Below are 27,311 nucleotides of genomic sequence, written 5' to 3' on the forward strand. Positions count from 1 at the left end.
TCTGCAACTGCCTGGCTGATCATTTCATTCTTACACACAAAAGGAGGTAGGAAAGTGTATACTGGTGGTGGCACGTGCTTAGTAAGTAACAGTGATTTATGATTTTGAGGAGCTGAGCTAATCACAGAACCGGTACTTTAGGAATTTGAGCAAAGAAGAGAAGGACGCATTGCAGAAACTGAGATAAAACCCTACCCTAGTGATAAACCAGCTGATAAAGGGGGTGCCATTGTCATCCTGGACAAAAAGGCATACAAAGATGTGTGCTTACGATTATTATCCGACCAGAGAAATTACAGCATCCTCAGGAGGGGCCCCTCAGCGGAAATCAGGAAAGGGATAAGCTCCCTAGTGGAAGAAGGGCTCTCCAATAATTGGATCGCTCAACAAGAAGCGGAGAGCAAGGACCAACCGGTAACTCTGTACTTTTATATACTCCCGAAGATGCATAAGCCCACGAGACCACCCCCAGGGAGACTGAATAGATCTGGGATTGGGTCCATATTTTAACCCTATCACACTTCTGCGATTTCTATCTCAAACCCCGGGTGCAAAAGTTGGAAGCTTATTTGCCGGACACACAGGACATATTGAATCTGATAAAGGAGATAGAGTTTGGACCCCAGAACGAATACCTGTTGGGCCTTGATTTCGAGTCACTCTACATGAACATCTCACAGAGAGAAACATTGAGGGTGCTGGAAGACCTCTTATATGGAGAGGGATGGTTGTATAAAACACCACAAGCATTCATCTTGAATTTGGCAGAGATTGCTCTCACAGAGAACTTCTTTGAGTTTGCGGGTACCATATATCTACAGACCCATGGTACTTCCATGGGGCGTACCTTCACCCCCAGTTTGGCAGGTCTGTATGTCGGGGCTTTTGAGAAGGAGCATTTCTACAACAAGGGAAACCCTTCGTTCCCACACATCAAACGGTTGTGTAGATTTATCGATGACCTCCTAGTAATATGGAGGGGTGATGAATCGACAGTATCCGATTTTCTAGAGTGGTTACTACATTTTACATCGACCATCACCAAAACACTTGGATTTGGTCACTGAATCAAAAGGATTTGGTCACTGAATCAAAAGGAGGAGGACTATCCACCTGTGTGTATCACAAATCTACAGACTAAAATTCTCTTCTTTCATTCGAGAGTTTCCATCCGAAATCCTTGAGAGAGAACTTGCCGGTGGGGCAATTCTTCCGTCTACGGAGGAATTGCACAGACAAGATGGATTTTGTAGATGAAGCAGCACTCCTAACCAAGGAACTCCAGAATAGATGGTATAAGGAGAAGGTAGTAAGACGAGCAAGAAAAAGCCGTGAATGCCAACCCGGAGAGCCTTTTGGGGTAGGTGGAAAAACCTGTGGTTTCCAAAACAGTTTGCGTTACCACCTTTAACACAGCTTCACACCACATTAAACGCCTGATACACAAGAAGTGGCGGATCCTGAACTCCAATGGCCTCAACATGGAGAAACCCTTATTCTCCTACAAAATAAGTGCCAATTTAAAAAATCTATTGGTTCACACTCTCCCCCAAGTCACTAGGCTGAATAGAACTCAAGGTCTGTTGGACAACACCCCTGTCACAGGGCACACGAGATGTGGTTTGTGTGATGTATGCCACCTGATGGACTCCTAGAGTATTGATACTTAAACGTAAGCCCGAGCACACATACAGTATTTGTCATTAATAAATCAAGACCAGTACAATACACAGAAACATTCAAAGGGATTTCTTGTATTTAATTATCCTTTTGTTGGTTACTCCGGCCAACACGTGTTTGGTTGTCTGGGATTAACCCTGGACTTCCTCAGGGCTGTATTGATGCAACGTAATCGGTAAGCTTCTGTACCGGTTATAATTCTGTCTCGCCAGGCAGGCAGGGAAAATTTAAAGATGATCCAAAGTTTTTATTTCTTTGCTTCTTAATGGGGTCCGACAATTCATGTATGATAGCGTGTTGTTGGCGGTAGAGTAGATGAGCGTTGAATATGCGCTTGATGAGGCACTTAGGTGCACGCACGTATTGTGGCATTCAACATCGGCTCCCAGTATGGCATACTGGGAGCCGATGTTGAACTCTACCATCAACAACACAATATCATATGTGAATTGTCAGATCCCATTAAGAAGCAAAGAGATAGAAACTTGTGGATCATGTTTACATTTTCCCTGCCTGCTTGGCCGGGCAGGAATTATAACCGGTACAGAGGCTTACCGATTACGTTGCATCAATACAGCCCTGAGGAAGTCGTGGGTTAATCCCGGACTACGAAACACGTGTTGGCTGGAGCAACCAATGAAAAGAAAATTAAATACAAGAAATCCCTTTGAATTTTTCTATGTATTGTACTGGTCTTTATTTATTAATGACAAATACTGTATGTGTGCTTGGGCTTACGTCAAAGTTTCAGGTAAATCCCCAGGGGTCACATTTTTGGAGGAGTGGATAATCCTCCTCCCTTGAGCACCTAAATTAGGCATTACGTAATAAAATACTGGTATAGTGAGCGCCACAACCACACTGGGTTACATCATCCCATACAGTGCTTTCCTAGAGTATTGATGTTGGCCTCACCCATGGGAGCAGAGGGTCCATCGAAATTGGAAATCTATCTAATAGTATGCCCATGCAGAAAACAATACATAGGCATGATGACAAGGAAGGTGAACGTACGCATCATGGAACACAGGAGCACCATTAGATGCCAAAGGTCAAACACAAAGTTCACAACACAATACTTAGAGGAACATCATACAGTGAATGACATTGCCTAGACGGTGCGGATAAACCTCAAATCTATAAGTTCACTGGAGACATAAAGAGGTCACTCCTGCTAAGGGAGCAGAAGTGGGTCTACAGACTATGTAGCCATGAGGTGGGGCTGAATGATGACATCCCCTGCAACACCTGACTAGATAATGATCCTGCAAAATAAGAGACTGGTTCTGTTCGGATAGCAGGCGGTCCAATGCCTATTTATGTTTAGACGACACACCGATTAAAAGTCTCTTGGTCCATCCCATGAATATCAGTCCCTGAGTGGGCTAGAGAGGAGTGATGAAGAATGGGTAGATGACCATGTTCTTTGTCCTTGTTACAGGTGCTTCTGCTAGTTCTAGGAGATACATGAATGCAGAAGTCCTCTATAAAGACAAGGATTCGAAACACCAGGGTGGCCTTATACTTCTTACACACTGCATTGTGTTCCCTTATTGTGCCAAATTAATATCTGCGAGATTGCAGTGACACAACAAACTGGAGAACCATCTGGGAGCACACTCATGCCCCTTGCCTATTAGAGGGCGGAGGGGCTCTACATTAATAAAGTTGTTACTCTAAAACCACAAGGGCATGTGGGAACCAATTAAAACTGGTACGGAGTTGGGAGCGATGACGCCACTACCACGGTCACGTGGGGTTACGATGCCCCACGTGACCGAAACAAGGTGCGTGATATAGAGAACGATGGAAGTAGAAGGTCGCCACCGTCATGTTGAGCGGAGGAGAATTTCCAGCCAGCGGACCTACCTTGATGAAGTAAATAATCGGGGGTGGGGACCGCGGGACGATAGATCCCAGTTGGTTTAGCGCTTTGAGGTTGGCTCTGGGGTACGAGAACGCTGGGACAAATGGGACACCCTAACCTTGATAAACTAGACTCCTTGTGCAGGCACCACAAAATGCACTGGTACACCTGATCAGGTTCTATCAAATCCAAGACTTTCACCACACAAGGGCATGTAGAAAACAGAGATTATATAAAGACAGCTAGTGGTGGAGGCCTGCCGGGCTACAAAATGGTCTGTAACATCGTGGGGTACTCTCATCACGGAGACATGACCCCTTGTGATATCTGTAGGGTGGCTGCTTATCAGTAACATCAACATGTACATATTTTGCCTCCAGGTAAAGTGTGACTACAGGGGGCCACTCCCAAAACCTAGCTCTTTCAAGCAATTCGCTCAATGGAACTCGGTGAGTGATAGCCCGTGTTTCTGGCGGAGTAGACTCGTTTCAGTGACGCACTTTGGATGTGGATGGAACAGACCCCTGCGGGTTGTACGAAGTGGACATTGTTCCATAATGAATGATCCGATTTGGACTATGACCTTACAAGAGAGCCAACTTGGTGCTGTACGCATTGTGGATGTGTACGGATGCTGAGTGAGATGGGGGGTACGCGCTTTTATGAAAAGGGGAGTTTTTGTCTTGTACATTATATGAAAAGAGCAAGGTGCTCTAATGGATGATCCTCCCACCTCCCCCCCCATGTTTCCTATATGTTCTGGAGAGAGTGTGTTTTTGGTAAACCCTAACTTAGAAGGGAAAAGACCCAGAGATACCTAATTCGGGATCAGAAGGTTTTGTTTTGGGATCCTGAAGGTCCTGATGAATGCTGGAGTGACCCAACACTGTGGGCCCAGTTTCATCACCATCAACATGTCGTCACCTTTGCAGTAAGGATGGGTGAAGGGATCCTAATCTTCTCCTATCACCACCATTCTCTACATTTCTAAACCTAGCCGGGTGGCCCAGGAGTAAAATTGGAATCAGGGACACATCCGAGCTAGTTTTAACCTTCACTGACTGCACTTTTCTTTGGTGATCCCACAACTATATGTTTTGTATTGTCTCCCCTTCCCACTTGCTCCATCCGGGCATTGGTCTGCACAGGGGTGTCAGTTAGCATGCCTTTTGATGAAGCATGTCACAATTTTGTGAGTAAGTGCAGTTTTTACTCACTGAGCACATGCCACCACCAGTATAAACTTTCCTACCTCCTTTTGTGTGTATGAGTCATTGACTGAGGGGGTCGGGGTACAAAGGTAACCTCTCCCCCCTTCTTGTTGTGAGCATGATCATTTCATTGACAAAGCTGAACAGTATGAAGTATCCCTTTGTATTAATCGGGTGACACCTCCGTTATTAATACTACAAGGATCAAAAGGCTTCACTTTCAATATAATATCCGCAAAAGTAACTACAAATCTGTCTCTGGATTACTGACTCAACCATACACTAAAAGATATTCAAAGACATCCCTCTAGCATTGCCTGCCATCATTCCTGCCAGAGCAATCATCATTTCATCCCTCACAACTGGTCAGTTCCCCAGTGAGCTAAGAATATCCTCCATTAAGCAAGTACTTTATAAGGAAATGTGCTGCCCTGTAGCAAATGGACAATTCCATAGCTCTCTCTGTGAAATAGAGCTTTCATGAAACTCTCGGATTTCCTCAAGCAAAACTGGCATCGGACTGACAACTGGCCTTTTTCTGCCCCGGAAGACCTTATCGGCAACAATTTGAACTGTTATATCCCCAAGAAACAATACATTCTATTGATGTGTCCTTATTGCTCCTTATTGACCGGTGATCAGCATTTGACACAGATGACCAGTCAACTGCTGCTCCAAATAACGAATGTCACTAGAATTAAAGGCAGTGGTTTCAGCTGCTTTAAACCCTTTTTGACAGTAAAAGTCCAAATAGTCACGCTATCTCCTTCCTGTCCAACTCTATTTACCAGCCGAGTGGGAGTCCCTCAAGGCATCCTGCTCGCCCACAGCACGTAAATGTTTACCTGCCCATTCACAGAAATCATGCCTACGTGCTGTGACTTTGCTCACAACATCCAGATAATCCTATTACAGTAAAAAGACACTTTATCTGGAAACATCAGGATTCAGCTAATGCTTGTGAGCAATAGGCAAGACACATTAATACTCTTTAACTTGAATCGCCTCTCTTTAGAAACAGAAGTCCTCACTTGTGGCATGTACGAACAGATGGGCTAGGAAAATGGACTGCTGACAAGCAGCTCTGCAGTGGTAAAAAACAAACCTAGCTTTGATTAGGAACATAAACCTCTTACTCCCACCAAACACACTAAATGACTAAAATCCTTTCATCACAGTATGAATCACACGTAGGATATTTTCTCACCTGGGATTTACCTACAGGGTTATGGCCTCTAGAGATCTAGGTTTGTCACTCTTTAGTTATGCCAGCAGGTTTTACATTGGCACCCAAAACACTTCATTTGCAAATTACAATGGATCTAGAATGCTCCAGCAAGACTAGGGTTAAAATTAGGCAGACAGTTACACACCACCCCTCCACTCAACACTTTGCACTGAGTTTGCATGGCCAGAAGAACTTCTTTACCAGCTCCCTGAATTGCCACTGAGTAGTCCACTAGCTGGGGACCCATTTTTTATATTCAATCCTCGGGCTCTGCTCTAAAAAAGAAATCTCTGATCTAGAATGGTGCCACTCATGATCATCCCCACTTTACAAAATACTCAATTGGGTACTCTGGGGTTGTCTGTATAGATACCAACAATTAGGAAAGGTTGTAAAGAGCTGGGTGTTTCCTAATACATAGCACTAACTGGACGGAACTCACAAGAACGATTGGTCTGTAGCTGCACGCTGCGATATTGTCTCTCTCACTGTTGCTATTCCACACATGTAGCTCCCTAGGACATGACTGCTGCAACATGAGTGCAGCACATCTCCTGGCCTCATGCCTGGCACGAAGACATGTCTCAGATATTATTATGCTTTACAAATTGAGCGTATATACCTCTCCTCCTGGAGAAAGCTTGCGAACAATATAAATACCAATACAAAACCGTTAATCAGACCGTCAATGTTATAGCGACTTTACACTCACAGAAAAAAAGAGCAAAAATTATAATTTTAAAATGTCAAGCAAAAGTTAAAAAACACTGGGGAAAATGTTGACAATTCTAAATCTAACGCATGATCAGGACCACAGGAATTGCATGATTTTGGGGCATCAATGTTTCTATCTCAAATGGGCAAAACGTTACTAAAAAGGCTAAGAACGCAAGGCAGGCTGCAGTTTCTAGAATTGCATAGAACTCTGAAAACTTAACTTGTCAACTTCCACCTGTTAATTGCCAAATTTAAGATTAAAGAAGTGTATGTTCCCAGATGTTGTTCATATGTATATGTAATGATCAGGGAAAGGCTCATAGTCTGAAGAAGTAATATAAAACCACACTTATTTAAATATAATTCCACAGAGTGCTAAGAATAGGATCCTCTTTGTTCTTAAATTGTTAAGTTTCACAATTCCTACTCATTTGGATTCACCTTGTGTTCTGAAAGCAACAGTTGTTTCTAGAGGAAGCTGAAGATTTAGAAGAATCCCCCCAAAATATGCATCTCTGTTTAAAGTCTGATGCTTCCAATATTGCCTCCTAGTGTTATGTTATTTGTGTTTTTAAAGACCGCTAATCGCCCGTGAGGGTATCCAGGTGCTCTGAAGGCCAGTGTGTGAGACGAGCCCGGGTGGCGGGGGTTTACTTGAAAAAATTCAGGTCTTCAGTTTCTTGCGAAAGTCCAGAAGAGAGGAGGATGAGCCTCTGGTGTTGTGGGAGATCATTCCAGGCTTTAGGGGCCAGGTACGAGAAGGCGCTGCCCCCTGCTCTGCTTTTAGTATGCGTGCGATGTGTGCTTGTGAGAGACCCGCAGAGCGAGGTGTGTGGAACAGTGGCAACTCCTTCGCTAAAGAGGAGGAGCGTCGCCCAACTGCTATTTCAGCAGTACAAAAAAAAATTATAATAACATGATGTTATTATCATTTTGTATGTGGGAGTCGGGATGGGGCTGGATCCCTGACGCCAGAGCAGGGGAGGAGTGGTTTGCACGCCTCTAAGTGCCCTCTAGAGCTGGTCAAACCGTCATGTGCACTTTGCATGTTCTCCATTGGACTGTGTTGCACAGCCCCATGGAGAACATGCCCAGCCTCCCAGGTACTGTCTGAGCGGTGAAACAAGACACTCAGACCAATCACGACGCTGCTCCTGTAGGGTTGTGACTGGCTGGGAGAGTCAGGAAGCCTGGGTGCTTCCAAGTGCTTCCAGCAGACAGAAGAGAGGCATACGGTGGCGAGACAGCCGTGCTGCGGCGGACAAGATAAGTTCATTTGTGTAAATTTTTTTAAATTTAATTTTGCTTGCATTACCTGCTGCATAATTCACTCAATATAGCAACAATGGGGCGATCCTGTGTCCCTCAGAACCTGGGTATGTATATAATAGGCTACAATGGTTCTGTCGGGGAGAACCTAATTGCTTTGAAAAATAAAAATATAAAGTTATATTAAAGAAAACCTGGAAGAGTTGCTTGATACCTATTAAATAAGTATAACAAGTTTTGCATTTACATTGGTTAAATCATGAAACGCATATCAAATAGTGTTGGAAACGCATATAAAATGACGTTGGAACACGGATTGAAGCAAAACACCTATAAGTATATGCTTTGCAAAAGACTCTTCTTTTATATCAATTTAAGCTTAAGTCAATATTTACAAGTAATCAGAAGGCTGTCAATACAAGAAATACTGAAAAAGGTGACATGTGGTACGGTGACATTAAGTGCCCAGTTATAGTGGTGCAGTGCATATATACAAGGTGATATTATGTACAATTTATTTACACAAAGAAGTAGAATGCGGTCAGAACGAGGATGGGCAATAACTCTGGTGAACAGCAGGTTTGCTTATTGATTTGACACCCAGACATTTGATTGGTCTGAACCATCTAAGTTCATCGATGTTTCAGCCCAAAATGTGGGGTGACTCGCTGAGGTGTCCCTTGCTCGGTGAAAGCCATGAGAGGATCTGCATGTATCAGATAAGTTCAGGGAGTGAAGATTGCTTCATAAAGTAAAACCCTAACCAAGACTGCAGCCGAGAACTTTCATAAAGAGGGCTTGTAATCAGGACTGTTGCCTGGCTCCACGGAAGGACCTAATTTACCCTGTGTCCGCCGCATTTAGGAATTAACTACCACATTGTGTTAGGGTTCTACCAAATACACCTCATTTTCGTCAAAGGGTAGGCATATGCGTTGGTTCAGAAGGTCCCGGGTGTCTTAGATACGTAGGAGTTTTTTGGACCAGAGGTTTAAGGAACTGATCTGCAAATTGGGAAAATATTTCTAGTACTGAACCTATTCCAGAAACGATTGGACGGCATGGAGGCAGAAATCAGTTTTTGTGTGTTTTTGGTAATTCATAAAAATATGGTGTCTTTGGGTTCCGTGCAATCAAAAAATCTACTTCATGTTTTGTGATCCATGAGTTTGTTTCAGCTTCTTCCACCATCATTTGTATGGTATGCTGCAACCTGGTTGTAGGATCAATCGTGATTTGTTTGTAAAATATTTCATCAGAGAGGAGAAGTAGGCACTGAAGGTTATATCCTTCCTTGTCCAATAGGACAGTGCCTTCCCCTTGTCAGCGGGTTTGATTATTATGTTTTCATTATTTCTGAGCTGGTCCAGGGCTTGTTGTTCAAGTCTGGTGATGTTGACGCAGGGTTTTTTGATGATTTTCTAGACTTCCTCTGCCTCTTTCATGATAGCTTGTTCAAAAGCTTGTATTTCAATGGGTACCATGGGGTTCGGAGGGCAAAAGGTTGATTTTCGCCTTGAGTTAGTATCGCTTTCCGGTGTAGAGTCTTCCTTTCCAGTGAAATAGGCTTTCAGTTTTAATTTCCTACAAAATTCAGCCAGCTCACATCTTAGTTTGGAGATGTCTAATATCGGGGTTGGAACGAAACCCAATTATTCAGGATCTGTACTTGATTTTCAGTAAGAGCAGTATTTGTGAGATTAACTATCAGCGATTCACTGAGCTCGGTCCTAGTTTGTCTTTGGACATGCTGCGTGTCAATACTTGGCATTGTTGTTGTTCGTTCCAGGTCACTCCTTTCCGTCTTCCTCTTTGGGGGGTCTGACCTCTTCCTAAAGTATGCCACATAGACAGGTCATGCAGAAAAAGGTTATAGATATATTCTTCAAGTTGTACCTTCAGTTACAGGTTACAAGAAGATGACAAGTTTCATGTAATGCCCCACCAGGAGCAGCCTCCTTGCTTCTCAGCCCATACACTCCAACTGATCCTTCTTCAAGCACAAACACTCTTAGCATTCTAATGACCTCACCACTGGCTGAGCAGCAAGGCAGAAAACAACAATGAGGAGGATGCATCATATTAGCAAAGCAAGTAGATTACAGCAGCACTCTCTCAGGCGAGACCTAAAAAGAGAACATGCTTCCTAAATGTGGTGGCCATTACTTTTAATTACTGACAGAAAGAAAAGGCACTATCATTTTTTAATTACTACAACCTGAAAACCTAGTTTAAACTCACACCAGTGACTAAAAATGTAAAGGCCAAAGAATAGAAAGAAAAAGAGCATTGGCAAAGTAAGTTATTGGGCCACCATTCCCAGCGCTGAATTGCACTTCTTTTCAGGGAGCTGTCCACATGATCAGGCAAAACACTGTTGCTTAACTTTGCAAGACAGCCAGTGGCTGAAATGGGCTGAGTCGTTGCCCCATGCTGTATATGGAAGCAAAATATGAACGGAAGCTGAATAGACAATGCACGGAGAGGGCTGACCCAAATACTATGTATTTACTTGGTATTATTTTTTTGTATTACATAAGGTTGGCAAGAGAGAGACCACACCAAAATATTGTGGCTTGTCTTCTGAACATTTATTGACTCCAGCAATATCCAATCCTTTTCACGCCACACAGATCCATTGCCACGCTTTATGATTGGCTTTCAGCCTAGAATCAAGACCTAAACAAAGCTGTGAGGTTGTTCACTGTTTCTCTGCAGAACGCACAGTTGTAAGTTTCAGTGGATACTCAGAAAAAGAGGAGTTTGCATATCACCAGCTTCTGCTTGCACCTGTTGTTGGTATGAAATGCTTTGATGCTGGCTGTGCTTAGTGTGTACTCTTTACCTGCACGTCAGGTAGGTTTCCCTAACTATTTTCAGCACACAGTGAATTAAAACAAGCATTTACAATGCAATAGGTCTCCCAGCATTAAAGTTTGAGTTATTGGCATTGTGTATGACAATGCGTTGCATCAAATTTTTAGCACACTTTGAATTGGTGAGCAGTGTGAGTGTGTGCAAGAGTATGGTGTTCTTGAAAGCAGTGTGGTAGAGAGTGCAGGAATTTGGGTGACCTGAGCAATGTGGATGATGCACCTCACACACGGGGCTGACACAGTTATTATTCACACAGCTCTGATGCACCTCAGGTACGGGCTCACAGATGTTATTATTCACACAGCTCTGATGATGCACCTCACGCACGGGGCTGACAGTTATTATTCACACAGCTCTGATGATGCACCTCAGGCACGGGCTCACAGCTGTTATTATTCACACAGCTCTGATGATGCACCTCTGGCACGGGCTTACAGCTATTATTATGCACACAGCTCTGATGATGCACCTCACGCACGGGCTCATAGCTGTTATTATTCACACAGCTCTGATGATGCACCTCACGCACGGGGCTGACGCAGTTATTATTCACACAGCTCTGATGATGCACCTTAGGCACAGGCTCACAGCTGTTATTATTCACACAGCTCTGATGATGCACCTCTGGCACGGGCTTACAGCTATTATTCACACAGCTCTGATGATGCACCTCAGCACGGGGCTCACAGCTGTTATTATTCACACAGCTCTGATGATGCACCTCATGCACGGCCTCACAGCGGTTATTATTCACACACAGTGATGACCCCGGGGGCAGCCTGCACCTTCCTACGCTACTGTCTCTGCATATCACAATAAGTCTGGTAATGGGCAAACTGTCTTGGTTGGCATGACATGAGGAAGTCTGGTAATGGGCACAATAAGTCTGGTAATGGGCAAACTGTCTTGGTTGGCATGACATGAGGAAGTCTGGTAATGGGCAAACTGTCCTGATTGGCATGACATGAGTAGGGAAATTTGAAGGAAAAAAAGGCAAAATTCATTTTCAAAACCTCTTCTTTGAACTTTGCCAAGCAAACTATTTTAAAAAGACCCATGAAGACACCCGCCTGATTTTTCCACTCTGTGCTAGCAACATATGGGGGAAAGGCTTAAACGAAGGGCCACAGCTAAAGTGCACTCATTGGATTCAAAACAGAGTTGGTAGGATCCTGGCATCTGGAACATTTACACTTCTTAAAACGGCACCAGGGACACAAACATCCAACAATATCCAGTTTGTTGTGAGAATAAGCCATCATTTTCCCTTCAAATATTAAGCAATTTAAATGTTACTGCATGCAAAATGATGGGGGAAAATACATGTACTGTATGCAGCCTATGCAGTAAAATCAGAAACATTGACCGTAGTAATTCCCACTAATTCCCCCACAGCGAGTTATCAGATGCTTTCATTACAAATCCAGATTGCACTTTAACTTCATTTTAAAACACATCAGCACTGCAATATGGTGGCTCGTGAACAGGTAGGTGTACAGTAGGCTTCCAGGAGTTGTGCTTTAAGGGGTAACGTTGGCGCCTCCTGGATCCAGCGGTCACTGGATGGTGATGCGGGCCCTACAGTCATGTCAGAGGGACTGCAGGAGCAGGTGGTTATTACATGAGGTCCGGGTAGCTGAGGTGACGAGCATGCCGCCTCTTGCACCACAGCGGCCTGCCTCGTCCTCTAAGAGGTCACCCGGGAAGCGGCCGAGCAGTCAAGAAAGACATCAGGTAAAGCAGAAGAAAATAAAGCGGTACACAAAAATATGGCAAATGGAATCTGAACCTCGGCTACATTCAGTACCCCCTAGTATTGCAGTCATTATGATATTTTCTCTACTCGAGGTGAGCAAGTGGCAGGCACACTGCGCAGGTTTTTTAACTGACCCTACTACAATAACTGACTTTGCTGACATTTGCAGAAACGTTCTTTTGTTTGCAGTGGTGCAGTGTGGACTTTCAATGAGAGGGGTGCACATCGGAGTCCTCGTTTCTTATTAACAGTACGATCAGTTTAGGAGGGCAGTAGGGCTTCAGGTTGCAGATATGTATGACTTCCCAGACTTTATTGCTTGATTTTGCTTCCGAAAAAGTATCACTCATAACCGCTGAAATGCCACTCATAATTACACATAAATTATGAAAACGTCACACATAGCAATCTGAAACCTTGGCAGCTATGAAGGTCTACGTGCTCTTTCGAGACAGTTAACCCCTTTCAACAACACCCCATCCCTCCCAGCCTCACCCCAAGCGGGCCCCCTGTGCATGTTAAAGGTGCAGGCCTTACCTTGCTGTAGAGCTCAGAGGCGGACATCGCGGCGCCTCGTGCCCCTCCTTGCAGGGTGCACCGGATGAACGGAACTGGAAGCGTCTAGGCCGTGACTCCTCGCAGGTGGGCCTGTCCTGAACCCAAATAAGGCCTCCCCCGAGCCCGGCTCCCCGTACTTAAGCCCACCCTCCCCCGGCACCCCGCCTGGCCTCGCTTTGGCGCTGCAGGGTGTTTGAGCTGTTGCCAGGACTCGAACCCCGTAGCCCGGCTTCATAACCATCTGCTTCAACCTTGAAGGTAGTTATTACAGAACCTAGAGCCTTTACGTCACAGTGTGTTTTGCATGCTTGTAAAATGGCCTGCCCATCCCCACTTCGCACTTATTTACACACACGCGCGTGCACTGAACCCTACGCACTGCTCCAGTCTGTACAAATTTCGGTGGAAACGTTTGGTTTGTTTCCTGTCTCAGTATCTCCATATCTCGGTGCAGGTTCGCGCGGCGTCCTCGCGCCGCCTTTAAAATGCTGTAGGGAGCCGTAGCACAGGCACCTGGGGGTCCTGTCGGCAGTGGGCCCCCTCTCGTTGCTGTACGTGGCTGCCTTGGGGTCACATGGTATTACTGACGCATGCAACCGTCAGGGAGGACACCCACGTGTGAGGAGGAGCGGCCGGGGATCGAACCGCCCACGGAGAGAAGCCGCGCCCACGGAGAGAAGCCCATGCCCTAGAGAGAGCCCCGCGGTGGCAGCTGAAGACCGGAGTAGCGGTAAGTGGCGGCAGGGGGGGGGGGCGGGGCGGGGGCGCTTGATGCACGTGTGTGTGTGTGTGTGTATGCGTGTATGCGACAGCAGGGGTGAGTTCTCTTTATGTGGGGGTGCATGCGTGCATGGGCGCTCGTGTGTGTATGTGTGTGTCTCTGCGTATGCGCATGCGCATGCGCATGCATGTAGGGTGTTGGAGCTTCCCAGGAGACGGCAGCTGAGCGTGTTCGCGCGCGCGTGGCCTACGCCGATCGCCTTTGCGCGCGGCCGGTGCTGTCTCCTGGGAAGCATAGTCAGCAACAAAAGATCTCCTGGCGGACACAGCGCTGACGCGCTGTTAAACGCCAGGAGACCTAAAAAAACATCTTTATATAATAGGTGCCAAGGGTGGCTCTGACAGCTGGAAACGTATGAAGAGCACATTACAGCCGAACCTTTCCTCTTGGCATTTTACTTATTTGAGTGGTGGCAGTACCCAAACCAACCTTGTAATTTTTTTTTTTTTACCTCAAAAAGGTGAAATTTAGAGTCCGCTCTGCTGGGATTCTCTGACCTTCAGTTTAAGTTCACATAGAAGCTTAGGATGTAATTTGATTGCGTGATCCCTTTCTGGCTGGCTAATGTGCCTGGACTTTCAGAATAACTACCGGACGTCTAGTCTAGTCTAGTCTGGACATTTGTATTGCGCACACATCACGTCCAAAGGAGTCTCATGGCGCATGGGGGAGATTGTGGAAACATGTTGGCAGTTCCCGCTATGTTTTTTGCAAAGACAGTCATTTTGCAAAAACAAGTAGCCTTCTGTGGCAAAAGTCTGAATGTGGAGTTATGGGTGAGGATTTAGCCTTACGGCTAGAGCGGTCAACCTCGAAGCTGGGGAACCAGGTTCGAGTCTCGGCAACGATGCTCAACATCCTGTGATTCTGGACAAATCACTTAATCTCCCCGTGCCTAACAAAAATGAATGTGTCCATCTGTGACTAAACTGGTGCTCATGTAAAATGCTCTGATACCCGATGTCTTGGTTCTAATTCGCGCTATATAAAACTCTTAAGGAAAGAAAAATTGGGTGATTTGTTACCTACTCAGTTGTTTGGAGTAGATCACTGACCTTCTGCTTGCAGGGCTTTGATATTTTCAGATAGAAGCCAAGAAAGCATAAATGTAGTTTGTTATGGGTGGGGGAGAGCCTTTTCACCCCCTTAGATATGCAGTAGTGGGTGCTCCCAAAAGGATGACTATCATGCTCCACCAATGATACGTAAACTAGTGCCTTGCTAGAGTCACTCGAGGTCCCCCCCACAATGACTGCAGAACATGCATGTCCGCAGGAGTCTGTCACCACTGTTCACCTCCAGCCAGAGAGAACCTTACCCACCAGTGCCCATCTCCCTTCGGCAGAAGGAGCAGTAGATGGGCTGGCGCATGATTAGGAGCCCTTTTTCTGTTTCAGTGGCTTCTTGCAAAGTAGAATGTGCTGTGAACATCGAGTCCACCCCCTCCGAAGAGAGGCTGCTGCATACTCTCTGGAGAAATTGATCAAGGTAGGGTAAAATTGTAAGCATGCTTGGATCCCAAGTAGGCACTATAATCAAACCAAGATAAGATTCAACAATTCACACCCAGTGCCTAGCCTTGAAAAGTGTCAATAAGTATATATGTTGTTGCATGTGCTGTTGAAAGCGCTTGGTAATAAGCTTGGGAACAATTATTAGGTATGAAGTTCGCATAACTAGGAGCTGATTAGTGCACGGAGCCCTTCAGTGTAGATCTCTGGTTTTATTCAATTGTGGAAAGATCACAGAGATGATTTTCGTTATTATCTAGATCCATATTGTTGCAAGAGGTTGTGGAATTGGAAAATCTGAGAAAAATTGAGAGGTTTTCCTAATATGACAGAGTCTCCGGAACATATCCATCCTGGCTTTTGTGTCGGGAGATGCATTAACAAGCAGGCCTACTGCCGCAAATTTCTGCCTGGTAGAGAAGACTGTTGGGGTGGGGAACCCATTTTTGTTTGTAAATCATTCTTTTCCTTACTATGGATATTTTCCCCTTTTTTTGTTTTATAAGTGTCCGGTGCAGTTGCCAAAAACAGCAGAATATAGTGCTGTCCCGACAGGTTTAATGCTTTGACCAGCCATTAAAAAGCCAGATGATTCATTCTTCATCGCAATTCTGCATGTAACTCAGGACCACTGGAAAAACCTGATTCCACTGCCAAGTTTATTTTCTGTGTATACAGTTCACTATTAAACATAATTTGCATATTTTTGCTTTAAAAAAGTTTGTATCGTAGACATGTAAAAAGTTGTTAAAATTGCCTCCCGGCTCTTAAAAACTGATACTTTTTACAAGGTAACTGGTCGCATAGCAGCTGTTCATTGCAATATTTAGCTGCGACAATACTGCCCAGGTAGTGTAATCATCCCTAACTCGTGGACTGTAGCGTAGGGTTTGTCTGCACCAGGAACCAGACCCCCAAAGAACTTGAATTTAATTCAGATAAGGATGAAAGAATGATCCCTGGAACGACTTAAACCAGGCAATTTAACTCCCTGCCGAGTAATTTGGAACCAGCGCCTAGAAAACATAAGAATGATCACTAATCTGCTATTATTTAGACCCTAAGGACCTACCTGTTCAAATTACGCCTATCAATTGCGATATAACCACACCTGCACAATTGCAACTGCACTTGTTCACTACCAGTGGATATTATACGATGCTGTATTTTTCATGTAAGTTACAAAAGAGGGGAGTGATGATTCAGTTAAGCAGTGGAGAGACTGGAATCAGGTTTAATGGCAATACACAAAATACCTCTCCAACCAAAGATTAAACAAGATTCATTTACACTCAGAAGTTACTTTTATTAACTCAGAGATTGATCACTTATTTTTCTTTATATTATTTTTTAGGAGTTTATTTCCCCTTTTTTTAAACAATTAAGACAAAAAACATCAATTTCATTTGTGATATTTACAGAAACCGTGTAAACAAACACTAACCATGTACATAATACACAACCAGATAGTATAGTTTAAAAAAAGTTGGAACAGAAGACAAATCTACAGACATTAGACAATTAATACAGTATTAAAACTGCTAGAATTTATACAAAAGCAAATCAACAATGCTTTTCTATCCTACTATGCTTTTTCATGTGATGGGACCTATGTCTTCAAGTCATCAGTACTGTTTCTCTAAGATTCTAGAGAGGTCAGAGTATAGATGTAAGACTCTTAGGCTGCGCTAAATGAATCAGGCCCAGTCAATACGTCATTTAGTATGATACTTCTGTGTGGTTACTCTTGGCCTCAAAGGGAAAATGCCAACGCGTTTCAACTATCATAAACAGACCCACTTCTAGGGCCCTATTAGGATGGCGGACGGACCTGCGTCCGACCGCCACCCCCGAGGAAGAGGGACCGTCCGCATGGGCAGCGGCGGTCCCTCCATGGCAATTAGGATGTGACCGCCATCCTGGCCGTCACATCCCCTACATTTAACATTGCGGCGGATGCTGCTTCAAGCAGCACCCGCCGCAAGGTTAAAAAGTGCATGTTGACCTTTGCATGCACGAAGCGGCAGGCACCGCGTGGTGCCTGCTGCTTCGTGCACGCAAAGGCAGGGGGGTACCCCTGGGGCCCGCAACGGGCCCCCAAAGAAAAGACCGTATGCCTTTCCACAGCGGAAATGCCGCCGTGGAAAGGCATAGAATCGCAGCCATCCTAATATGCCTGGCGGGTGTATGATAGACACCGCCAGCCATGTTAGAGCTTTTCCGCCGCGGTCGGAAGGCGACCGCGGCGGAAAAGCTGCGGACGGAAAAAATATCCCCCCGCCATCCTAATCTGACGGGGGGTATTTCTTCAGTCCGCAGCGGTTAATCCGCATCCTCCGGCCCAGCGGTGGCTTCCGCCGGCCCGGAGGATGCGAATTATCCGCAATCATAATCGGCCCCTTAGTTTGATTGAACGTCTTCATCAGGGCAGGGCGAATTACCGGGTGTTGATATCTTACTGGACCATCAAACTCGGGGTTTGGTGGTATCGTGTAGCACCCTCGTCACTTTATTTCTCTTGGTTTTCTTAGCGCCTATAGTGTCATCCTTTCTCTTCAGGCTGGTCGCGTTCTGTGCTCTTACCGTAGTCCCTGCTTCAGTCAAGGGCTCCGCCGCGGTCATGTAAACGATTCGTTCTTCCCTTTCATGTAAAGCATTCAGTTATCCATGCAGCTATGGCTGCACTATTTAAATACATTTGATGAATAATACAATCCCTTATTATGAAATGTTTTGTTTCAATATTCATAGAAATTCATGTTTACTTTAGTCATTGTCTTCAAAGCGGTAGTTATTTCAGTAGAGCTTTGAGACTTAGAAGAATCCTGTGCGTTGCTTCTCTTTTTAATGTGTGACATTTTAAATCTTAAAGTACCTGTGAGTGAGAGATGCACAGAATAAACATTAAATGAACTGTAACCATCTGCTATGCCAACTCAAAACTGAAGAAAAGTTTTAGAAAAAAATTACGATGCACTAAATAAATGATGCAAACCTTATTTGTAATTAATTGTGTACATACATGTTATTTCTGTGGGGTGCACATTGAATATTTTTTTTACAATATTTCTTACTCTGAGAGGTTAAAGAGACTTTCCCAATAAAATGTTCTATTCATAGCATGTGTGGCTTCTCTGCATACTCTGCCATGTAGTGTTGGGTTTGGACATTACAGCTTGTTTACTTCGAAGCAGCTTGAAGTCACATTTTCCTTCTCTGCTTCTTTTCAAGCAAAACTAGTACTTGTTGGTTAATAACAGTTTGGATAGGATTTTACGGTTGTGTATAGTTGTCTTTCTTAAGGAACCTAAATATATTTTTAAGGCATTTGTTTCACTAATATGTATTAAAATGTCAAAAATAATTTATAGTATCTACAGAATGCTACATAATTTGCCTGTAATTGTATAGAAATGTGCTCTGTAGGGCCATTCAGTTGCTTAGTTTGAATGATAAAAAGTCATAATCATTTACCTAAATGATTCAAAATTGAAGGATAAGTCAAAGGCACACCACAAAACAAAGTATACTTAATATATATCACATTTATATATCACGTGAATGTATCATGGTATATATGGCTGCTACACAATCAAATTAAAGGACACACAACCTAAATCGAAGGACTGACATACCATGAATTTTGACAATATGCAATACGTATTCAAAGAACTTAAAAAAATTGAATTACAAATTACAGAAACGTAGACAAAAATACATATTACATTAAGTATACTTTGTGTGTGGTATGCCTTTGACTTATCCTTCAATTTTGAATATTTAGGTGTTTTATTATGAATTTTTATCATTCAAACTAAGCAATTGAATGACCCAACAGAACACATTGTAGTACTTATCAACTATACTCATGTTCTGAGGGTCACAGGGTTGCCCCGTTATACTTAATGTTTATTGCATAGTATCACACAATTTGCATATCCTTGCCACATAATCTTCCTTTCTTTGTTAGGTAATTTATTATTTTCTGTTGAATAATTTGGACCTCTATTGCCACATAATTTCAGTTGTTTCTGATGGTTGTTGTTTACATTTTGTTATATTTCATTTCCCTGCATTATTTTGTTGCTGCTTCCTTCTTTGAATCCTGTCTGAATGCCCTGGTGTGCCAATTGTACAAATGTTAGTGTTAAAATGATATGTAAGGGGGGGCAATCCCACCCCTATTTTTCCCCATTTTAATACTAATTCCTAGATAAGAAAGCATGGGTTCCTCCCTGCAAGCATGACCCATTTTTAGGTCTTGACTGAGCCAGCGCAGATTAAACAAGATTCATTTACACTCCGAAGTTACTTTTATTAAAGGCTTCTTGTAAGGGCTTTCAACTCGGAGCACACGCTCGTGTGTGTGCTTTTTTTTTTACTCATAGGCTATTGGCCTTTGCATGCGTCTCTCTCCCCTGGCCTAGGGAGCTCGGGAGCGAGCAGCAGCACGGCCGGGTGCCAGCTGCATACCTCACATTCCTGAGCCGACACCCAGACTCCAGTTCCAAAGACAGCAGCTCATGCAGTAATGCTACGTTCTCTCCATGACTCGTCTTCTACTTTAAAAGTAACAGGTCTACGCGATCGTTTGAAGTGCGCGCTGCAGCTGGATGAGTAATTGTCTCACTTATTTTTGTTTTGGGCCGTGGCACGAGGTGTTTGTACTACACACCCCCCACCCCGCCTTCGGCCACTTCTGCATTGCTTTATATCATTTTCCGATTGTAATTGAAAGTACTAGTCGAGGGCGGCACAGATTACGTCCAATGAACCCCACGCGTGACAGCGAGATTGTGAAAAACTGTTACCCTCCCTTGAACAAGGGGCCTCTGACGCGCTAAATGGAGAACAGCGAACCACCCCTGGGTAGTGTAGAGAGGCTGACGCTAGATTGCAATTTCAGTCATGCTATAAACGCAGTTTTCACAGGCTGTTGATTTTGATTACAGTGTGTTCAGACGTCCGCCGTGAAGTGCACTGACGGTGCGCGCGGTGACTGGATCCCAGTGCAGGCTTCCTTTTTCATAAGCGGCGCGTGCCCGTTTGTTCTGTTCAGTGCGCCTCTTGTCTGTGCGACTGAAATTTTAGATGCCTGGCAGAGGATTAAACCCTTCCATGTTTACACTGCGATTATAACCTTTTTACTTTGCTAGCGAAGGTTACTTAATTACTAGTTACCCGTAAAGCTTAAATGTTGAGAGCTTTTAGTGGCGTGGTTAGATCAGGATGTTGCCAAAATGACGAAAGGGTTTCCGAATCTCGATTGTTTTTTTTATTGAGGTTTTATTTTGTGTTGCAAAGGACGGGATTGCAAAATTTGAAGAATACTTTACCTGGATTTTGACCGCGGGTGTGCAGGGAAAATGTCCACAGACCACCTAGACGCGAATACATCTCTGCAAAGTGCATAATCTAGTTTGCGTGAGCCTGCACGCAGCACCGTTCCCTGCTCCATTTGCTGTAGTCCTGTCACAGAATAAGAGCACAGCACGAAACGACTGCCACACACTTACACACACTTCGTGTGACTGCCCCATACACTAATGCACAGCCCGCAGAGTGCAGAACCTGTAGGCTGGAGTGCGTGGCCACCAGTCACAGGCAGACAGACCTGTGCTTGGGAGGTGCAGCTAGGCAGTGTGATGCAAGCTTGGGTGGACACTGCACTGCGAGGGCCCAGCAGCCTCCGTGCCGGCGCTACACACAACACCCACTTTAAGGACACATGAATCTATGGTTTCTATTATTTGGAATTTGTGTAGTGCACTGGCGCCTTTAAAAAGGTGTCACTGTGCTTTTGGTAGCTAGGCCATTGCTTGGAGCCTAAGCAATGGGGCGCTAGGGCCATGGTGGGGCACGGGAGTCCAGACCTCGGAGGTCAATATAGCTAATTTCAGGATGGGTGCAGGTACCTGATTAACCAACCACTGTGGGCGGACCATTTCCCACTGAGTGATAAACATTTGACATTCTTCAAATATTTTCTGTAAAACCGAGCTCCCTATTCTGCTTAATGCCTTTAAGAAGGGCGTGGGGAGGGGCGGTGGTGTGTGTTCTGCCCAAAGTTGCCACCAAGGTCTCCTCAGCTCCTCAGATGTAAAGACCTGTTGGCAGGGCACGAGCCCTAAAAAATAGAAGTGGGGGGACGCTGACGTCACGACAGGAAGTGACGTCACGAAAGGTATCTTGCACCATCAGACTCATTGCCTCCCCTCGCTCACCCCTCAGAGGCGATTGCATCAGAGAAGCCAGCGTGTGAGCAGCATTCTGAATGAGCTCCAATCTCGCCCGCAGAGCGGCCAAAGAGTAAATGTGTGGCTCCATTTGCTCCAGTAATCGAGCGCCAGGTAAAATAAGTGGAGGGACGATGTCCACCCGCGTGGTACCCCGACTCGAGCCCTTTTTTAGGGCTCGGACTCCTCCCCACTGAAAGTGGGAGGAGTTTCGAGAACTAATGTTAAAGAAGAAAAAAAAGAAGTATCTCCTAGGGCTTTGGCCGAGACAAATTCCACACATTCCTTAGCGTGTTCTGTCATCTGGCCAGTGATTCGTCTTCGTTGTGTTGTCGTTTTAATAGGCTTGAAGTGATAGGGTAAATTTAGTTTTGTTCCGCCATCTTGGGCATATTTCGTTCGTGCTCGCGCAAAGAAGTACATTAATTATAATTAGGAGCTGTCAGGGTGCCTCCGTAAGTGAATCCAGATGGCCGGGCGCGTTCACTGATTCTCTCTGGTCTGCAGGAAGCAGGTTCCCAACCGGAGCATCGGGTATAATGTTTTTCACTTTGGTAAGCAGGAGTGCGTGCCCATAGCTTTTGGTTTCAATGACGTAGCCAAGGACCGCATGCCCTTCATCAATACAGAGGAAGTGCATTTGACCCACAGATGCCCGTTGTGTTTTATTTCTGCAGACAGGTTCCTGCGTGACACGGCTCTGCCGTATCTGTGCTGAAACGCCCTTCAGCGGCGCTGCGGCCGCACTGGAGCCCGTGAATAGCCCCGCGATGCTGCATTCCAGCTCGGCGCTCTCGCGGGCTGGGTGTCTCCAAGTTGGGCTCGGTTTTGCGCACATGTGATGACGGGAACGAAGCGTGTTCTGTGTGTCTCCGGCTCTCAGCTGTCGGCGCTTGAGTTATTTGGCCTGCAAAGTTGAAGGCAGCAGCTGTCACTGCAGCACAGCCTCCTCCACGGCTGTTGACACCGGTCCATTTCCGCCAGTGGAGCGGCGCAGAGCGTCTCCTGCAGCCGGGGAGAGCCAGGGAGGGCGCCACCGGGCAGCAGCCGAGCCGCGCCAACCCGAGGTGGGGGAGCCCCCTAGGAGCGGGACCGGAGCCGGCGCCGGGCCACAAGGGAACGAGGCCCGCAGACCCCACGGGAGGTGAGCACCGGGTCGTGATATGTCGGTGAGATAGCTCGGCGGGTTGAGCACTCTTGATGAAGAGTGCTGTATGCAGATTAGGGATCACATGGGCACGACTGGTTCTGCCTTTCATTTACGCGAAGTCTGTACACGGAATACTATTGATTTGAGTAAAAATGACAGGTACTTCGAAGGTATAACACCACTGCTGTAATAGACTGAAACAGACACCCACCGATGCCTGTCCCCACTCACCACCCACGTGGCCCAGGAATTCGGCAAAGACACGGGGCGCGTTCCTAATATTTATTTTGGAATAACATTTTTTATGTAATCGGACAGGTATCCTTGTGTTTCAGCGAAAAACTTTCTCGACAGTAAATATAGGTACAGACGAGATTATTTGTATGTGGCCGCTATAAATCACTTCAACTAATTAGAATAATTGACTATTAGGGACTTTGATCAGGGTGTGCCACCGCAGACGGGAGATTGATAAAGGTTATGCAGTAGGTGTCGACCCGCTCTGCATTCCTATACTGAGTTGTGCAGTTGCTATTTCTGCGGTGAGGCATTTCTGTCCCCCCTCTCTCCCTTCCAGGGTTACGAAGCGTTCTGAATCAGAAAAAGGGGCGTGTTGGCGCTATACAAACCTCAGGCTAAAACGCACAGAGAGATGAATGAATAAACGGACCTCTAGGTGGATGCATAGAAATGCCGCTGAGGGTGTGCGGGGCGGCCTCCCCCTGGTGCCCCCCGCCCTTCCCTCGGTCACAGGACCCGCCGGCAGCATGGCATGATACTTCTATTTTAGGAAGGTGACCTCGCCGTGTGACTCCGCGCCGGAGGGAGGGCGGCCTGTCTCCCTCTTTAGTTCCTGCAGAAATTTCAGTTTATAGACGTCATTTCTATCTGGCCTGCGCCCGGCCCCCTTTAGCGCTCCTTGCAGGTTCGAAGGGTGTAGAAAGCAATAATGGGGGACGCCCCTCGTTTCACAGCGAGATTGTATGTGTGTGTCATAGAAACGCTGAGCTGACCGTCATCCGGCGAGCAACCTCCTGTGGAGAATTGCATGCTACAGTACCCCCGGCCTCCCTTTCAATGTGATATCATGATATCTGCCTCCTCAGCGTGGCCTCTACCTCTCCTTAGAGGCCCCCACTCCGCCTCTTACTGTGGTCTCTTCCTGTGGCACCCTTCAGTCGTCTGATATCACCCCCTTTAACACTTAAGAGGCCCTCTCCCTCCTGTCTCACACTGTGACCTCTCACCCTAAGCCACACACTCTAGTCTTACACTGTGTATTACACCCCTCTCCCTTCAGTTTCATCGGCTAACCCAATATGATGGCTTCAGAAAGTGCTTTAAGTGCAAAGTATGTAAAAACGGAGAGAACCATACGTTCATTGAGACGCCCTTTAAAAAAAATAATTAAAGATACGGGGTAACCTTACATGCAAATCTAAATTTGTAGTATATATCCTCACATGTCCCTGCAGAAGAACATATGTGGGGAGCACCACATTGCCGTTTCATCCGAGGATATTACAACATATACATGCCATCATTCACAGGGACCGCAGTTACCCTGTTATCCGTCACTTTGAAAAACAACATCAAGGTGATCCCTCAGTTTTGAAATACAGCTGTGTGGCACAAGTTGCAAAAAGAAAAAGAGGGGGCGACAGAGAGAAAGAACTGCACAAACTAGAAACTTGGTATATCCTAGAATTCGATATTGTAGAACCAATGGCTCTCAGTATGGATGAAGAACTGTATACCTGTCCTCTCTAATTATTTCCATCAATGTTGATATAACTAGCATTTATTTCTGTGCCTATCCACTCTCATTAAGATATTCTTGAACTGTAATAGATAATGATTTTGTTTATCATATGTATCTCCTGTCTTAAAAATCTGATGGATTTGTGTTTTGATAGATGGTTTGTCTCATGGGCCTATGAGAAAACAATAGATATAATATTTATATTTTAGAAAACAAATAAATCATTTTTGTGGTTGGCCTTGTGCATTAGCCTATTACTTTGAATTAATGTATTCTTACTTCATGAAATATTGAACACTTTATCTGTGTTACTATTAATTTGGCTAATGAAGAGCTTCCTATCCTCTGTTTGATGGAGAATGTTTTATGGCACTTTGCACTTTATTGAAGTGATTAGAGGTGGAAAATGTGTAGATAGACATCAGGCACTTGCCTAGAAGATTGATTGCTCTTTTCAAACAAGATGTGATGATAATGGGTATTACGCTCCTGCAATTGTTTTCATGTTTTTACCTGCTTTTTATATATACAATTCCTAATGAAATAATTTTTTATGGGGCTGACCATTGTTCATAATCTAAATACTTAGAAAGTTGCATTGTTTTAAACTTGAACTGAAATTTAAATGAATGGGCCGTTGTAGATATACAGCAGGAGTTTCTTAATGTGCCATATATGTTCTTTTGTGTTTCACATTGAAAAAATGAATTACATGTCTTTGTAAGCGAGTATCATTCCTTTTGTTGGGATATTTTTGGCGTTTTCCTTGCCCGAGGAACTATTACAAGCAGGTGCCTGAACCCGCACAGCACTGCCCCCTCTGCAAGCTGGACATCTATTCCAGCATTTTTGATGGAATATATATATAACTGGTGCCTTGTCATCACTAACCAGTGTAACACTGCCCTTTTTTTTGTCTCCTTGATAGCAAGAAATTGGTTGAGAAATGTGGCTGTACTGTCTGATCCAGGCATATTTCTGCTCTGCATGATCATGCCTATGGTATTTTGTGTTTATTTGAAAGCCACCACAAGGTCAGCTGAGAATTGATTTTGACCAAGCTTGTTGGCCTTTGTTTATTTCAGAGCAGTATGGGGACTGTGCAAGAGTTGGCCAAGGCTCTTTACCTTATTGTTCTATGCAGCAATCACTTTAGTAGTTATTATCTGTCTTGGGGAAAAGAATGAGCACGGCTCAAAATGATTCCATTAAACAGGTCACTGTAGTTTGTACTGGTTATGTTGTTAAGCACTAGGTGTACTTTCAGTATAGGTTCCAAACTTCATTTTGACACGGTGGCAATCGGAATGAAAATTGAGCTTGATGATCCGGGGTCTGATTCATGAACGTGTTCTAATGCAGTATGCAGGCTCAGAATGGGTCCATGCACCTATTTTTGCTCAAATTGTGCTGGGTCCAGCACAGACTTGGAGACGGAGCAATGGCTGGCTCTTCATGTTTTTAAGCTGCAATGTCTGCAATTAATACAGTAACTCATAGATTTTCTGAGATAATATATGTACCATAGGCAGCTCAGTTTCACCAAAAACTGGCACATGGAACTTTTCTGAGGCTGTTTTTTTGCTGAAGATGTTCATGAAATTATACTTGTCCTGCTGGCTCACCCCCACAGACTCACCACCACACACTCACCAGCACACAGAAAACAACACACCCCCAGCCGTCAATGAATGCTTTCACCATGCACCAACACCAACAACCATCATCCATCTGTGCACGCTTTTACCAAGCACACACCCACCAGCCGTCAGTGCACCCTTCCACCAGGCACACACACCTCCAGCCGGCAGTGCACTTTTCCACCAAGCAATCGCAGTATGGTACACTTTACTTTTAAACATATTCATATAAAGCACAGCATGCCACCATTGGTAAAATTACAATTCAACCAAGATACTTCCACTACACACCACATGCACACACTCCATAACACATGGCAAAAAGACATTGGCATTTACAATGCCATTAGCTCAAACTCAAATAAATCCGAGCCCGATTGCATTTCTAATGCTTGTTTTGCCTGCGATGCCCCCCCCTCTTCCCACCGCTGTCAGGTCCACCCGTGGTCTCTTCACCCATATGCCCAGAGCTGATAATCTAAGTAACCGGGGCCCACAGCTCTGCCACGGGCCAGATTAGACCGCTCTGCTGCGGAGTGCTAGGGTTGCATCTGTAGTAATGGTGCCCTGCACAGGGTTGCCTTCTAATCTGAACCGGTCCCTCCCATTGAGCTAAGGTGGTCTTGCCAGACACAGTCCTTAAGCCCAGTGCGGTGCCTCCTGCCAGTCTTCACGCAGTGGTCTCATGTGGGTTCAGATCTGTGCACCCTTAACTGCCCACAGCCTCTCTCCACCCAGGCGTGCCACAGATTCTCCCCATTTCAGCTCCGCAGTCTCCTCTCAAGCTGGCACAGCTCCGCATTTCGGGTCTTCTTGCGTTGGCTTTGCCGGGCCCTCTCCTTATGGCACTACTCGGCCCAGTTCTTATTCCAGTCCCTGGTTCTCCTCACGCTGGCCCGCCTCCTTATTTCAGTTCCGCTGTCTCCCCAAGATGGCACTACTAGGCCATCTCTTTATGGCACTGCCCGGTCCTGTTCTTATTCCAGTCCCGCTGCCTCCTCTTCACTTTCTCAAGTGCCCTTCCATTTCTGTGTCCAACCCCCTCTTTACTCTGACATACTACTACAT

At 45.1% G+C, this 27,311-nt stretch overlaps 1 protein-coding gene and 1 pseudogene across 1 annotated transcript in view; one reads left to right on the plus strand and one right to left on the minus strand.

Annotated features, from left to right (window-relative positions):
• The window catches only part of IGDCC4 (immunoglobulin superfamily DCC subclass member 4), a 705,186-nt gene that overhangs the window by 345,978 nt on the left and 331,897 nt on the right, over positions 1–27,311 (plus strand). The gene's annotated exons all lie outside the window — the stretch shown is intronic.
• LOC144825889 (small Cajal body-specific RNA 14) lies at positions 13,651–13,779 on the minus strand (annotated as a pseudogene).

This window comes from Lissotriton helveticus, chromosome 3_1, assembly GCF_964261635.1.
Source record: "Lissotriton helveticus chromosome 3_1, aLisHel1.1, whole genome shotgun sequence".
Lineage (NCBI taxonomy): Eukaryota > Metazoa > Chordata > Amphibia > Caudata > Salamandridae > Lissotriton > Lissotriton helveticus.